The following is a 16,169-nucleotide window of genomic DNA, read 5'->3' as shown; positions in this document are numbered from 1 at the left end:
TACTATGGGAAAAATATCCACATAGAAGTGGACCTGAGTAGTTCAAACCATTTTTGTTCAAGGATCAACTGTATTATTTGAATGTTCAAAGAGGGTCAAGGTGAGTTTGATGTATAATTCAAGTCCAGAAGTTATGACCCTGTGGACAATGACTTATGGCAGATTATAGCATCATCCATCAACCAATTGGAGATTACTGCCTTAATTTATTGTGTTGTTGTTGACTTTTCTCAGTGTGGTCATTTCTTGCTTGACGTGCAGTTTCCAGAAATGGACATAATATTTCAAGACTGGGTGTATCATTATTTTATGGAAGTATACAATGTTTTCTATTTTGTGTTCAACACTCCTCATCAAAGATTCTCAACTTTCTGGTGAATTTTCTAGGCAAACCTCACAAGTAACAATTTTATTTTAGAATATGACTGATTAATAGAGAAACAAAAGAAAAATGATGTAACTTTTTAATATCTAGTACAAGTTTCTATATGCTATCTACTGGGAAGTTCATATGCTTTTCCTCCTTTCCATTTACATAATCTCTCCTGATCATCTTTAGATTTGCTACTCATGTGTTATTTCATTCTCCAGAAATTCAGTGACATCTATAAATCTAGCAGATTTACTATTCACTTTAGAAACCCTATTAAAATAGTAAATAAAGATGGTCTCATAACAATTTTTAGAAACCCTTACATTCACAGCTTTCCACCTCTCTATTTCTGATCTAGGGACACTGACATTAATTCAATTTTCTATTCATTATTTATTGTTTCCTCTAATCTTTCATTTTTCAACATTGTTTAACTTTTCAAAAGCTTTTAAATGTTGTTAGTCTAATTTTTTTCCATTTCTAAGAAAAAGTAAATAAACAACCAAAAAAGAGTGCAGACAGTTTCGCAGACCAGAGGGCAGGGGTAGCAGAACTGGCAGTGCTGGGGACGGGGATGGGGAGAGAGAATGAGCGGTAGGAGGTGGTCAGGGGTGGAGTTAGGATGGGGCGTGGCCCGTATTTGGGCAGGAGGCTAACGAGATGGAGGTTAAGATCAGACGCAGGATCGGGTTTGGAGTCAAGGCTGCATCAGGGGTAAGGGGTTAGGTCAGTTTGAGGGCAGAGGATTTGGGGCTGGGGGTGCTCAGATGGTCCAGGGCCATCCGGAAATCTGGTGGATCCTTGAGTCTGGGAGAAGTCTCACCTGGCACTGGTCGTAGTGCTCTCCCATGTTCTCCTCGTCACAGTGACAGTTCTCACATTCAGTGCATCACTGGGGACCAGAGGAGCCTGGTTAGGCAGAAACGTTTGGGAGCCACCCGGCAGTCCTCCACCCTGCCCGCTGGATATATCCCCAACTTCTCAGCCTCATTACTTCTGACACTGAGCTCAGTATCTTCCTCCAACCTGCTTAACCTGTTTCCCACCCCCTCATTTCCTTATTGCAAGTCACCCCGACGTCCCCTTGTCACTGTGGGCTGGACCTTTGGGTACTCTCTTCACCCCCTCTCTTCCTATTCTCCCCATAGCCTGTCAGTCTCCAGTCCTGTCCCACCTCCCTCGGCTCTGCCTTGAACCTTCCTCCCTGTCCCCACATCTGAAAATGCAGCTCAGGCCTCACCCTCTCTTTCCTGGACCACTGTCCCAGGCTCCTCCCCAGCCTCCTGGCCTCCAGTCTGTCCCCCACTTGGCCCCAGAAGTGTCTTTGTTTACTCAGGCCCGTTGCTCAGGGTCCTCCCAAGGCGCACCAGAGCCCTGGAACAAACTTTAGGAACAGCTTGGTGGATGGAGTTGGGTTGCGGACATACATTGCAGAAGGAACAGTAGCCACACAGGGACCCTGGCTGGTAGTTCCCGTACTCCTGGACATCCTGCTGATCTGTGGGGACAAGAGGGCAGCAGTGACCCAGGTTGACTCTGCTCCTCCCCACCCCCAACCAGTCAGATCACTAACCCATGTCCTCACCACTCTCCTCTTCACTAGAGGCACCTCCAGACACCTCCCTCCCGGCCAGTGGGCTGGGGATGATGGTGAAGGGAAGCTCATCTTCCTCCAGCCCCTCCTCCTCATCTTTTTCCTCCTGGTGGTCTTGGCTCAGTGGGACCCAAACCTCAGCCCTCTCTTCACTCCTCTCCTCCTTCTCTTCTTCCTCCTCCTCTTCCTTCTCTTCTTCCTCCTCCTCCTGGCTCAGGCTGAGGCCATGACCTTCCTCCTTTTCTTCCTCATCCTCCTCATCCAGGCTGCCATGATGGGTGCCTTCTCCTCCCTCCTCTGAACCTTCCTCATCTTCTTCATGGGAGCTGTGTTCCTCTTCCTTCCCTTCCTCTTCCTCCTCAGAATCACTCTCCCTTAAATGGCTTCTATCCTTCACCCCTATGTGTTCTGGGGGCTGGTGGCTAATCTCTTCTTTGATGGACCCTCTGTGGCCAGTCCCAAATAAAAGAAAATAACAACAACAACAACAAAAACAAAAATAGATATCTCCAATTATTAACCAAAATGATCTCCATTTATAGTTTTCCTATCTTTTCATCAATATATACAATTCCATAAATCTTACCTTAATCTTACCTTTTATTGCATTGTACTAAGCAGAAATAAGTATGCAAATGAGAATAACTGGGCTATAATTAATAAAGTTATCCCAGATGCCTCTCTCAGGAATAAAATCAATTGGTCTTCTTAAAGGAACTATTTGTTAATTACATGGTACCACATTTTCATAATTTTATCCTGATACTTTTCTTCTCCATATTCTTGGTAATTCCCTATTTAATAGTCTCTAGTGTTTATTTAAAAATGCCTTATTTCAAGTGTTTTACCACAATTATGAGAGACATTGCTGTAAGATATATATTTTACATGGTGAGCAAAGAATGTCCAGCTCAATGGTTCATGACCATGGGCAGCTTCCTACTCCAGCCTACACACTTTCCTCTAAGTTTAGTGGCTAATAGTAGCCCCAGATTAGGGCATAACCCAATGTGTATACAGGAATATATGTCATTGAGCTTTTTGATGACCCTTGCAAATGGACATCCAGAACTGGATTTGATTTGCTTAACAAAAATGAAATGTCACAATTCTTCCACTTCTAGTGTCCCAGAGCAATTTATGTCCATTGCAAATGCACTTCTGATTGTTTTTGCCTTTTTCTATGATTTATTGTTATCTTATACTGATTTTGAAATTCACCATTTCCTCCAGGGAATAGAGATCAGGCTCTGTAACTGAACAAGAACTGGATGTGATTTGAGCTTTTATAGTCCTCTAGAAGAGATGCATGTGAAGGTCTCATTATAATGATGGGCAGAATTCTAGAGAGTTAAGAATTCTAAGGTTGGTAAACTTTGCATTTTTTTAAGAAGAAAAATAAGGCTATTTGCATGTGACTAATGGCCAAAGGCAGTAAAAATCATTTATTCTTACAAAGGGTACTCAAGGCACAAGTAGTTTGATATTTTCTCCTTTAAATATACCATAGTGCCTGCTGTATTTTCTAAGATGATAATGAATCACTTCCACATATATATACTTTTGAATTGAAATATCTCACACTTCAAGAAAGCCTAAAGGCAAGTAGTTTTGATGTTTGAAATTACCATGTTTTATAGGCTAACATATCATCAACTGATATATATATATATATATATATATATATATATATTATGTTAAAAATGTAAATATTAGTAAAAGATTCTTAGTTTCTCACACAGAGGTTTTCTCTCAACTTCCAGGAATATTATATTTGCTGTTACAGTTAAAAGTCAGGGTTTATAAAATTAAGCTGACTACTACAGGAGTTAATACTGGTAAAATTAAAATAATTTATAGGAATGAGAATCATAGTAGTTTGGTGGAAATGTCACTGACCAAAGATTAATTATTTGCTGAATGCCATCTTTAAACAAAATATAGTGAAGACTTCAACACCTTTTTAATCTACTTGCTTATACAGTCTCATCACTGGATACCATATTTGAATAGCAGACATAACGGAAACATTGAGAAAGAAAAAAGGGGTCATTAAAATACATGTACAAATGAGAACTAGGACACAAAATCCATTTAACTATCTGTATTCAGAACTGGAGGTTTTCTCTTATGTAGTATTTTGGTTTATGCAGTTGATTTCATTTAACAAACTCTTCCAAGTATTAAATATATATCTTAGGCACAGTTTAAGAGTTTCAATTATTTTTTAATGGAATAACTACTCTAGGAAATTGAAAATTTAGTGAGAAACTAATATGTAAAAAACTAATAATATAATTGAGTTGATTGCTACAGATTTGGAAGAAATTCTGTCTTAGAGAAATAACCTAGGCTTTGAAGTAAGAATAAAATAATTTTGAATTCCTATTCTGCCACTAATAAGCAGTATTAATTTGTCATGGCACCTACCTTCTCTAAATAAAATTATTCATCTGTGAAGTGAAGATGTAAGTTCGAAAATGCATGAAAAGGCTTACATGAGACATGACATTTGTAAAGTACTTGCAAAAGTAGGCACTCAATAAGTGTTTGTTATTGTGTTCAACAGTGAATCATTTTTCCTAAAGTGAAGGGAGTGGGAAAGCATGTTAGAAAGGCTTTAATGCTAAGATGCTGTTGGAACTTAACTTCAGAGGATGACTTTTATATGCTGTCTGCCATAAATAACATCTATTTGTTCTAAAATTGTATTTGCCCCAGAACCTATGACCCTTATTTTAAAAAAGGGGAGGAGGTACAGCATAAAGAAAATAAAAACTTACCATTACGTTCATTTAAAAATTTTAGTTAGATGATGTAGATCAACATATGATAACCAAGAGAAGCTTATTTAAAATACAAAGAGTGACATTGAATTAACTAATTTCAACATATCTAAATCCGATCACCTTTGAATCACAGATGCTTTCAGATAAACCAATACTGACTTGATAAATTTGCTAGGGATCAGGACAACTTCAACTATGTTTTAACAGCTTTCTTGAAAGTATCCTTTGGTATATCTAATGAGTTGCCAGGAAGAGATTACTCAGGTTGAAAATAGGGAAATATTGTCAATTTCCAGGTTGAAAATAAGGAAAGTGACTGCAGCCCTGCCACTTTGAAGACCTCTAAACCTATCAACCCTCTTATCATGTTGGGACCTTATTATTTTACCCTTTTCTATAGCAGCATGGAGAGAAATATTTGGAATAAAAACAGTGGTTGTCATAGTGGTTTTTGCAAAGAGGTTGAAAATGGGTGAACTTTTTTAAGGGTTTAAAGGATAAAAAAGAAATAGTGTAAAAGAATGACTAGGTGCTGATCCTTAGTTCCATCTTCTAATGTTAATAAGTATTGAAGTTTGCTGTGGGAATATTCAAGAGTGTTTACATTATTTACAAAATAATTTGTCAAACAGGTAATTACTAAGTGCCTATCAGGTGCCCAGGATATAAAGAGCATCCAAAGGAAAAGAGGAAAACTCAACACACTCTGCTCACCTCATAGAAATTAGTTTATTGGGTCAAAGGAAATGCATATTATGTATTGATAAATACGTATAGAGGGCGCTCAATGAAATAGATGACACAATGAGAAGAGCAGATGACTAAAGAAACTGATGGGGGCCAGTGATACAAGGGAAAAAGTCATTGTTAAGGCTGTAGGTTTTCTGGATGAAGAGATGCCTTACTTGAGAGTTCCTTGCCATGGAGGCATTAAGGAAATGAAGAAGGGGAAAATGACATGGGTGGGGGGGGTAGAGAAGAAATCTGAGGGTAGGAGAAAAATAACTCTGATAGAGTTGAACTTTGAACTAAGTAAATACTTAAAATGTGCCTTCTTAAATAAGAAAAGACTGGGATACTTTTAATTGGCAGACTTGAGTCCCTCTCTGCCCTCCAATCATCCATCATTATTTGGTATAGAACAGTGGGTAATAATGTTTAAGGTTAGGGTTAAGGTTAGGGGTGACTATATTTAGATCAAATATGATTAATTTGTTCAACTGAAAATATTGAGTGAATTTGTGCCATCACTTCATGGGCACAGAGACACACATACAGGGTGCAAGTGTTGGGCTCCTGTACCTTTCACAGCCCCTCTGTTCCTCTGGGTAGACAGGGTGGCTTTATGAAGTCTCTACACCAATGAAAAGAGAAGCCTGTCCACATGTGGCAATTCAGTTGAGCTGAGCAAAACTTCAGACTCAAAAGACATCAACTCCACTGAACTTTCAAGGGGCAATAGGCTAATATCAAAGAGTGGTAATCGCACGAAAGAGATGAGAAGGACAAAATAGTTTCTTGGCCATGTGGTTGTGAGTAGTAATCACTCACATGGCAAAAGAGTGTTTATTCTCTGCACGGTTCATGCAACTGTCTGGAGCTGGAACTGGAGAGAGGCAGAGCTTGATCACATGAAGCTGGCATAGACTTTTAAATGATGGTTCCGCTGGAGTTCACATCTAAGACCCCACAGACTTCGAGAGCTTAGCTCTCAAATCCAAGCTTCTGGAACTCAATTTTTGTTTCTCTCAAATTAATGCCTTTGAGATGAATAGTAAAGCATGTTTTTAAATTTAAAAGGTAAGTATTTTCTTTCTAGTTATCTGAACTTCTCCTTTCCCAGAGGCAGCAAAGGTGGAAAAATCAGAATTTCCCAGATTACAGAATACTCAGGTTATTTTGTGTATATAACTATACATATACATATAGAACAAATACTTGTTTATTATACTTATATCATAAACAATTATACCTATTATTGTTTTCTGGAAAAAACATCTCTAATTGCTGTTCCTTTATAAGAGTGTTCTATCAAAAACTCTTTGTTTCTTTTATTAAGTGATAATACCTATTACCATATGAAATGTTCTCTGGAACCCTGAAATATATGTATTTTTAAGTAGACTATTTTAAACTTATTTGACAATGGAACCCATTTCTTGAGATCTATGTTTTATCTTCTCATAAGATCTGAGGAACTACTGATGGGAAATACTGCTAGATGGAACATAGAAATCATACGAAACATAGAAATCAGCTTTTTAAGTGAGTTTTTCTTCTCTCTCCCATCACCTACCTCCACTTAACAGGTCTGAGAAGGCAGAAAAGCTATCTTATTCATCCTGTATTCTCAATATCTGACATGTTGTATAAACTATAGTTGGGCTCAATACCTGTTTGTTCAAATTTTCTTCAAAAAGTAGATGTATTTCTGGTAAAAATATATCACCATTCCTTGCTAAAATACTGTACAGGTTTGAAATTTAGCTTTTATTATTACTGTCATGTTAGTATAGATTTGTATAAAGATGGAGAATAGTTAAGTAAAATATGTTAAAAAAGCCTGTAACTACTTAATAAATATTTATTATCATCTTGTGGTGGGTTGGACTCTTGTAGCTATGATGTGAAACTCAGAATTGGAATGGAACACTTGACAGATTTGATTACATTTAGATTTAAACTGGTTCTTGAAAAAGATAGCATAATTAAAGTTGAAAGACAAACAAGAGACAAAAATAGTTGCATTGGACTTCCGTGGTGGCGCAGTGGTTAAGAATCCACCTGCCAATGCAGAGGACACAGGTTCCATCCCTGGTCCCAGAAGATCCCACATGCTGTGGAGCAAATAAGCCCATGTGCCACAACTACTGAGCCTGCGCTCTAAAGCCCATGCTCCTCAACAAGAGAAACCAGCGCACTGAGAAGCCTGCCCACCGCAACAAAGAGTAGCCCCAGCTCGCTGCAACTAGAGAAATCCTGCATGAAACAACAAAGACCCAACACAGCCAAAAATAAATTAAAAATGTTAAAAAAAAGTTGCATTATCTGACAGTCTTACTTTTCAAAATGCATTATTATCTCCTATATTTCAGTAAGAAATATATAAATTTGTTAGAAAACAAAGTAACATAAACAGGCATCTACCAAAAATAAAAATACAAACAACAATATACATTGTTTAGAAGTCTCAAATCAACTAATGATTCAAATAAATGAAAAGTTAAAAATAACATTATCCTATCAGATTGATAAAAATTAAAAAGATTGATCACACTCAATGTCAGAAAGATTTTGAGTATATACTCTTGGTATATCTTTAAGCTAATATCTCCGGGGAAGGTGATTTGGAAATAGTTATCAACATATCATATGCATTTCCTTTGACCCAACAATCTCAGTTTTAGATAATTATCTATAGGGATACAAAATAAATGAAGACATATGTATTGTGATGGCCAACATACCTTAGAGTTTTAGAAAAAAAATAAGTATATGGGAATGATTAAATTTCTAGAGTGTTCCCATCAATACTGATAATGTTGATTTCTAAGTATTTACATACAAAGATGTTTTTTAAAATAGATAAAATAGATATAAATATGTAATGCTTATTTATCTGTGTGTACTAGAGGGGTGGGTGTGAGGTTGGGGGCAGGGGGAGCCTGAGAGGGTCTTGAAGTGACAGCTGAAGTGGGGTAATATGAAAAAGACCAGTTGAGAGGAGAGATTCATCCTCTACCTCAGCAGTCCCCAACCATTTTGGTACCAGGGACCAGTTTCGTGGAAGACAATTTTTCCACGGACTGGGGTTGGGGGGTGGTTCAGGATGATTCAAGTGTATTACATTTATTTTGCACTTTATTTCTATTATTATTGCACTGTAATATATAATGAAATAAGTATACAACTCACCATAATGCAGGATCAGTGGGAGTCCTGAGTTTGTTTTCACTTGCCACTCACAAGTAGGGTTTTGATATGAGTCTGCAAACAATTAATTTATTATGGACTCTGTGCAGTCAAACCTCTCTGCTAATGATAATCTGTATTTACAGCCACTCCCCAGTGCTAGCATCACTGCCTCAGCTCCACCTTAGATCATCAAGCATTAGATTCTCATAAGAAACATGCAACCTAAATACCTTGCATGCGCAGTTCACAGTAGGGTTCGAGCTCCTGTGAGAATCTAATGCCGCTGCTGATCTGACATGAGGTGGAGCTCAAGCAGTAATGCGAGCGATGGGGAGTGGCTGTAAATACAGATGAAGCTTCGCTTGCCTGCCACTCACCTCCTGCTGTGCGGCCTATTTTCTAACAGGCCAGGGACCAGTAGTGGTCCATGGCCCAGGGGTTGGGGACCCCTGCTTTATATTATACTGTTTTTTTAAGATTTCCCTTTGCCCTCAGGGATTTGTATAGCTTTATAATTTAAGAAGCTATTACAACTCTGAAAAACATTTCATATATGAATGCCAGAGTTTGGTGGGGAAGAGTATTAAAAGTAAGATTAATTTAAAATGGGATTTAATCATTAATGTGAATAGATCACAACTCTTTTGGTATGGCACTAAATAAAACAATTGTGTTACTAACCTGGATTCATTAAAAGGTTTACAATGTACTTGCTTAAGTTACATGGGGAACTATTTCTCAGCCATTGAAAACATTGTATTAAGAGTTTGAATTTAAAAGGGTTATATAAATTTAAGATACAAAGTGTTAAATGAAGACAGTGCAGCCTAACAGTATCAGAATTGCAAACAGCAAGTATAATTCATACTGATAACATTTTGAAATATAAAAGAAATGAAAATATTATTGAAACAAAATCAATAAAAATGGCCACAATTGGAAAACTGCAAAACCCACCTAATTAAATACTCAATGTATGTGATATTTTTTTAAGAATACATTATTTGAGGGCCTCCCTGGTGGCGCAGTGGTTGAGAGTCCGCCTGCCGATGCAGGGGATACGGGTTCGTGCCCCGGTCTGGGAGGATCCCATATGCCGCGGAGCGGCTGGGCCCGTGAGCCATGGCCGCTGGGCCTGCGCATCCGGAGCCTGTGCTCCGCAACGGGAGAGGCCACAACAGTGAGAGGCCCGCATACCGCAAAAAGAAAAAAAAAAAAAAAAAAGAATACATTATTTGAGTTGGAAATACCTCTATGAATCTCATAAAGTATGAAGTCTTAATAATAAAGCATATTTTAAAGAAAGATTACATAATTTTTTCATGTAGATTTAATTTCCTCCATTCTTTTTCAGAGCCTTTAAAAAAGATTTTCAGAGAAAAATAAACTATTTTCTTGCTGGGTGATTGAGACCTCATAAAAGGTTAACGGAATGCTAGAACCTGATCATTGCATATATTTATTTCACTTCCCTCAGGAAGCTGAGTTTGATTAAGTAGATAATTCTGTGTTGCAAGAGAAATGCATGTGGTGTATCTATGCAGTAACTTTAAAAGCCAGATGAGAATGCCCTCAAACTAATTTGAAAACCACTACAACCCCAATAGGAGATTTTTTTTCTAACTTGCGGAGGGAGAGAGAGAAGAGGAAGGAAGAAGAACGGAGAAGCACAGAGGGCATGGAGGTAGGCAGTGGAGTTCAGTACCAGAGGTGTAATTGGGTCGTTGGGTGTTCCCCAGGAAATGCAGAAGTGGGAGTGGGGGACGGGGAGGAAGATGGAAAGCATTATAAACATTAGCATCCAAGACAAATCGATGAATTTGAGTCCAATCAAAACATAGAGCACAGGGCTTCCCTGGTAGCTCAGTGCTTGAGAGTCCGCCTGCTGATGCAGGGAACACGGGCTCGTGCCCCGGTCCGGGAAGATCCCACATACCACGGAGCAGCTGATCCCGTGAGCCATGGCCGCTGAGCCTGCGCGTCCGGAGCCTGTGCGCCGCAACGGGAGAGGCCCGTGTACTGCAAACAAACAAACAAACAAAAAACATAGAGCACATAATCCAGCAGGTTCGTATTTGGTGGTCGGAGTCCCTTTACCATGATGACGCTCAGAATCAGGCCAATGACAATATTTGGTTCTTCTGATGTTCTATGAATTAAGGCCTATTCCAACCAAAAAGGGATGAGGAGCCTAGCACATCAGGACGAGGCTTCAGGATGTCTGCCAAGCAGGCTGGGATTCTGCACAGGTGTGGGAACCTGAGGGGCACTGAAGGGAAAACCAGAAAGGTGGGATAGGGCTGGGCCAGCGGAGGTGGACACAGTGGTGCAGGCCGAAACCCTAGGAAGTTCGTGCTCAGGCCTCGCCCTGTCATTGAGGATTCCTGGAGAATTCTCCGGTAGGTTGCTGGTCTCACCTATTAGTGGACTGGGCTCCCAATCTACTCCAGGTAATGCTATTGACTGAGGATACGTGGACTGCCTGCAGCGGCTCAGGACTGAAGTAGCATTTCAGAGCTTGGGGAGATCTTTCTGTTTGGTTTGCTTTTCGTTTGGTCTTGTTTTTGTCGCTCTGTTTTCTTTGTTATTTGTTTTCCCATATATGAGCAATGATTATGTTTAAGCTTTTCAAGACTGTGCAAAAGCCCTAGCAACTAAGATGGCAGAAAATAAATTCTCTTTATTAAGGCTCTTTCTCAAATGGCTTTGCAGACATAGACACGTACCTAGCAGTGAATTCATTTGTTCAATTACAAGTGACCCTCTTTCTTTTAATGTTTAATATCTGCCGTAAAGTGGGGAAAACTGTCTTTATACTCAGATACTGCGACTAAAGGCTATTTTTTTTTTTCTGCCTAAAAACAACCTGGATATCACTCTCTTCATCCTGGATGCACAATAGTCAGGCAGATGAGCAGGCAGCCATGACAGAGCCGTGAGAGGTGCCGGTTTCAAAGTGTTTTCTGTGAGTCACGCATTCTACATGCAAAATGGCAGAGGAAATTAGATGTGCTGAATTTATCTCATTAAGGCAGAAATAATCAGATGACTGGAGGCTGTTCTAAGTGCAACCAGCAGAGGGGATGCTGTATTCAGATAAATGCGAATTAAGCACCCCATTTCTGGGATATATTTCTTTTTTTTTTTTTTTTTTTTTTTCTTTGCTGTACGCGGGCCTCTCACTGTTGTGGCCTCTCCCGTTGCGGAGCACAGGCTCCGGACGCACAGGCTCAGCGGCCATGGCTCACGGGCCCAGCCGCTCCGCGGCATATGGGATCCTCCCAGACCGGGGCACGAACCCGTATCCCCTGCATCGGCAGGCGGACTCTCAACCACTGCGCCACCAGGGAGGCCCTGGGATATATTTCTAAATGTAATATAGGGTGAGTGTTGGGGGGGACATTTTTTTCCAGATAAGGGAATGATTGCATGTTTGTTTTAACTCCTTCAAAAATCTGTCTCACAATGACAAAGAAATGAAATGGGGCAAAAGCCACAGGAGTAAGGAGCACAGAAAGTTGCACGTAGATGTGGAATTTCAATCCATTTACAGAAAGTCACAAAACAAAGAAAGCATGTTTCTAAAGCGAAGGAAGCTGTAGTTCAGGATACAGAAAATTTAGGGCAGAACCTAGAAGAATCCCAGACTCACAACAAGTTTAGGAATAAGTAAGACTGTGTCTGACTTCAGGTTTTGCCAGCTGATGTGTGAGAGAACCCTGAAATCTCAGTCTTACCATTTCAGGCTCGTTCCTTAGTGGGTGCTCCTGACCAGGGTCTCCAAGGCTTGGGTCCTGGAACCTATCTACTTCCATCATGGGTTTCAGCCATCTTCAAAATGTAGATTCAAAATTAGGCCAAACCAAGAACTAACTAGTACACCCAGAATAATTTGAGAAAATTTACATTCAAGAAAAAAGAACAGGATACTATAAAAAAGAATCCCTCAGAGAATGTGAAGGAACATAGAAATTTGAAAATATGATTGCTTGGAAATTTTCAAAAGATGATAGTAAAAGAAAATGAGGGGGAAGGAAATCTCTTCTCTACTGAAATAAAAGACATCTAATGAAGGAAAAAAATGTTAATAGTATTAGAAAATTCCCATTTTTGCAACATGCAATGTAATTATTAATTGAGGGATACAGGTCAAAGATCATAAATGGATGCCAGAATCATTTGATATCAGTTTGTTATGTATTAGAATATTGGAATGGAGCCAATGCATTGTCCCACAGATCATTTACTTATTGAAAGAAGAAGAAAACCTCTACAATGATAAAGATTATAGTTACTTTCTGCATAAAATGACCATATTTCACATCATGAATAATGAAATTATGTCTCCTGGTGTGATTAAATATGAAGAACACAACGTCATCTATGAAATCATATTGCCCAGAAAACTCAGCTTTAATCAAGACTTAGTCCTGTGCTAAACATTATGGCAGCCACTAGACACGTGGCTATTGAGAACATGAATCGTGCCATAAGTGTAAATTATACACCAAATTTCATAGGTATAGTACTTTTGAAACAAGGTAAAGTATTATTAACAAATATTACTAACATTTTTATGTTGGTTACATGGTGAAATGTGTTTTAGATATATTGGGTTGAATAAAATGTCTTATTAAAATAATTTCACCTTAGTATTTTTTTTTATTTTTTAAAAGTGGCTATTGAAATATTTAAAATTATGTATGTGGTCCAAATTATATTTTCACTGCACAGCACGGCTTTAGATCTAACTCCCAGTTTACAAAAATACAGGTCACAGAGAATCAGGTTAATGACCCCAAGAAGAAATAAGCAAATACAGATTGTGGAATAGTCCACTGTACAAGCACCCTAAAGTGTCAATGAAAAAAAAAATGAGAAAAGTGTTTTAAACAAGGAGGTTAAAGAGGTATAACAATAAAGGCAATGTGAACATAAATTGATTGGATTGTATTTAGAAGAGCCATTTGTGAATGGCTATAAACTTCTTTCTGAGAAGGAGAAGAAGAAATTGAATAATAAACTAGATATTAGATTATGTTATGGAATTATTATTACTTTTTAAAGTGTGATAATGATACTGTGATTATGGAGGAGACTGTCCTTATTCTTAGGAGATGCATTCTGAGTAATTTTGCAATGACAGTTCTGTATCTTACAGATGTTTGAGCAAATGTTGTGAGAAAGAGATCAAGAAAATTGGACAAGTTACTAAAAATTGATGAATTTACATAGAGGACGGTACTATTTTTCTACACATAACATTTTTCTTATCAATAGGCAAGGGTCCAAAGCTTAGAGTACAAAAAGGTGGCCAACATTTTCACATTGTTTGTTCCTCTATGGTATACTATTTTCTTCCATATGTATTTCTTACTTTGATTAAAAAATATGGTATGTAAATGTGTAATATACAATAACATAAAAATATCAGAAGTCTCCACTGGGGAAAAAAAAAACTATTATTCTTATGTCCATTGATATTGATTTAATTCCTTCCTTTCCCACCAGAAATCATTTACAGTTGAAACACCAGATGCAAAACGGTGATAGTTATGCCAGTCAGCATTCCATAAATGTCATTAATATTGTAATTTTTTCTCACATAACTGTAAAACAATAATCGAATAAAATTGTATTGGACTCTATCCTGGATATTCATTGCAATTAAACCATCAACTTATGAAAAGAAAAATTACTTTTATCCTCACTTGTCATAGATTTTCCCTTCAACTAGGCATCTGGACAGCTTTACAGCAACTTCGCAGAACTACATTTTAATGCTATGTATCTGTCCTATTTGACTTGATTTGAAATTTACTCTCCTCTTTGTCTTCCTAATAACAGAATTAATAATCTCCAGCAGTTTAAGTGTAGATCTAACATAAAGATTATACTGAAATAAAGTCCTAGTCATCTCAAAAATTGCAAATATACATTGCATGGTTACAAGTGGTACAAAGTACAGTGTCTGACACATTTCATTAGCAACCAATCTGGAATTCAAGGAGCATATAAAAATAAATTTCAGTAAGCACCATTTGTATAATTTTTAGCGATATGCATATATATGATAGCCACTTAACTTTAAAATGGATGTTTTTCTTTTTGTCTTCACCAACTTTTGACAATGGAAACTTCATAAGTGTTAAGGCACAATTATTTCTAATTAAATGGGCAACCTAGCAAGGTATCTCTCTCTTTTTATACCTTTTTAGATAAGGAGTACCCCACAGAGTCTCAGACACTATTGATGAATGAGTAACTCCTCAAAAAGCGGACATTAGAAATCAGCACAATGAGTAAGTTAATGAAACAGGACTGAAAAATGTTCATGTTAAAACCAACACAAAAGAGGAAAGAAAGGAAGAAATAACAAGAATAGGCAATTCTATCACTTTTCTTAAAGAAGCATTTGTTGTAAGGTGTATACATGATATATTGACATCATTGTATTGCTGGTTTTTCTAGCTATTGACTCTAATATATTTTCTGCAAGGACATGACTAGAATTCTGATATTATAATCAGCGTATTAAATAGCAAAAAGTAAATTACTACCTGGCAAACGTGAGTAAACAACTTAATAAAAATTTCATTCAAATAATATATTTGACCATGTATTAGTATTTATACTTGAAATCATAGCAAAAAATGGTTTACTGGTTCAAGGTTTCAACTAAGTTAATTTCATGAAAGATAGAAAATAACTTGTGAGGTTTATGAAATTTATAAAATAAAATTTATAGCATAAATCCATACATTTAACACTTTTAGACATTTTAGTTTTAATATTCATTGCAAAAAAAGTCCTCTAGATGGCAGTGTTTACCACAGTTAGAAATTATTTTAGCTTTTAAAATGATTCTCAAATGAGTCAAATAGTATAGAGTTAAAAATTCATTTTTCTAGTAATCAGTATTTCTTCAGCATTTTTGTTTTGCTCTGAATGAATGTTTAACCTAATTCAGCAAGTTTTTGCTCACTTATTAGGTTATTATTGCAATTTAATGTGCAAATTTCCAGGAACAATTAAATTGACCCAAAAACTTTAGAATAAACATGTGTGATCAGTATCCTTTGGAGGAATTAAAATAAGTTGTTGAGACTATTGTAACCAGGATGAAAGAAATCTTAGCAACTAACCAGATTAATTATATTATTCTTTTTTTTTTTTCAAGCTTGTATGTAATTGCAGATATGGATAGATTTATCTATACTTTTGGGACTTACAGTCTTATAACCAAGGGAGGTTTTCATCTTCTATTTGAAGTAATTGCAGTTTTAACTTTTTGACTTGATGAACAACCCAAATAAGTCACAGATATATCACAGAATCTAGGGCAATCTTATTTTGTCAGAGAACTTGAGAGTGGGGTAGATATTTTTTATTTTATTATGAAATGGTAGAAATAATGATTTAAAAATCTGAAATTAACTTTTATACTGGATATATTACATACTAGTATAAAACCAGTAGAAATGTCTCATTAAGAATC

General features: G+C 37.3%; 1 pseudogene across 1 annotated transcript; it reads right to left on the bottom strand.

Annotated features, from left to right (window-relative positions):
• Positions 1–754: 754 nt before the first annotated feature.
• LOC309792639 (sarcoplasmic reticulum histidine-rich calcium-binding protein-like) lies at positions 755–12,486 on the bottom strand (annotated as a pseudogene). Its single transcript has 6 exons — positions 12,409–12,486; positions 10,707–10,834; positions 1,947–2,413; positions 1,801–1,871; positions 1,197–1,265; positions 755–935 (listed from the first exon to the last, which is right to left on the bottom strand). The product of its transcript is annotated as a sarcoplasmic reticulum histidine-rich calcium-binding protein-like (transcript).
• Between the last annotated feature and the right edge of the window lie 3,683 nt (positions 12,487–16,169).

Source organism: Mesoplodon mirus, assembly GCF_964341445.2.
Source record: "Mesoplodon mirus genome assembly, chromosome: 17".
Lineage (NCBI taxonomy): Eukaryota > Metazoa > Chordata > Mammalia > Artiodactyla > Ziphiidae > Mesoplodon > Mesoplodon mirus.
Note: the sequence above shows the minus strand (reverse complement) of the source record. Positions and strands in the feature narration are given on the sequence as shown.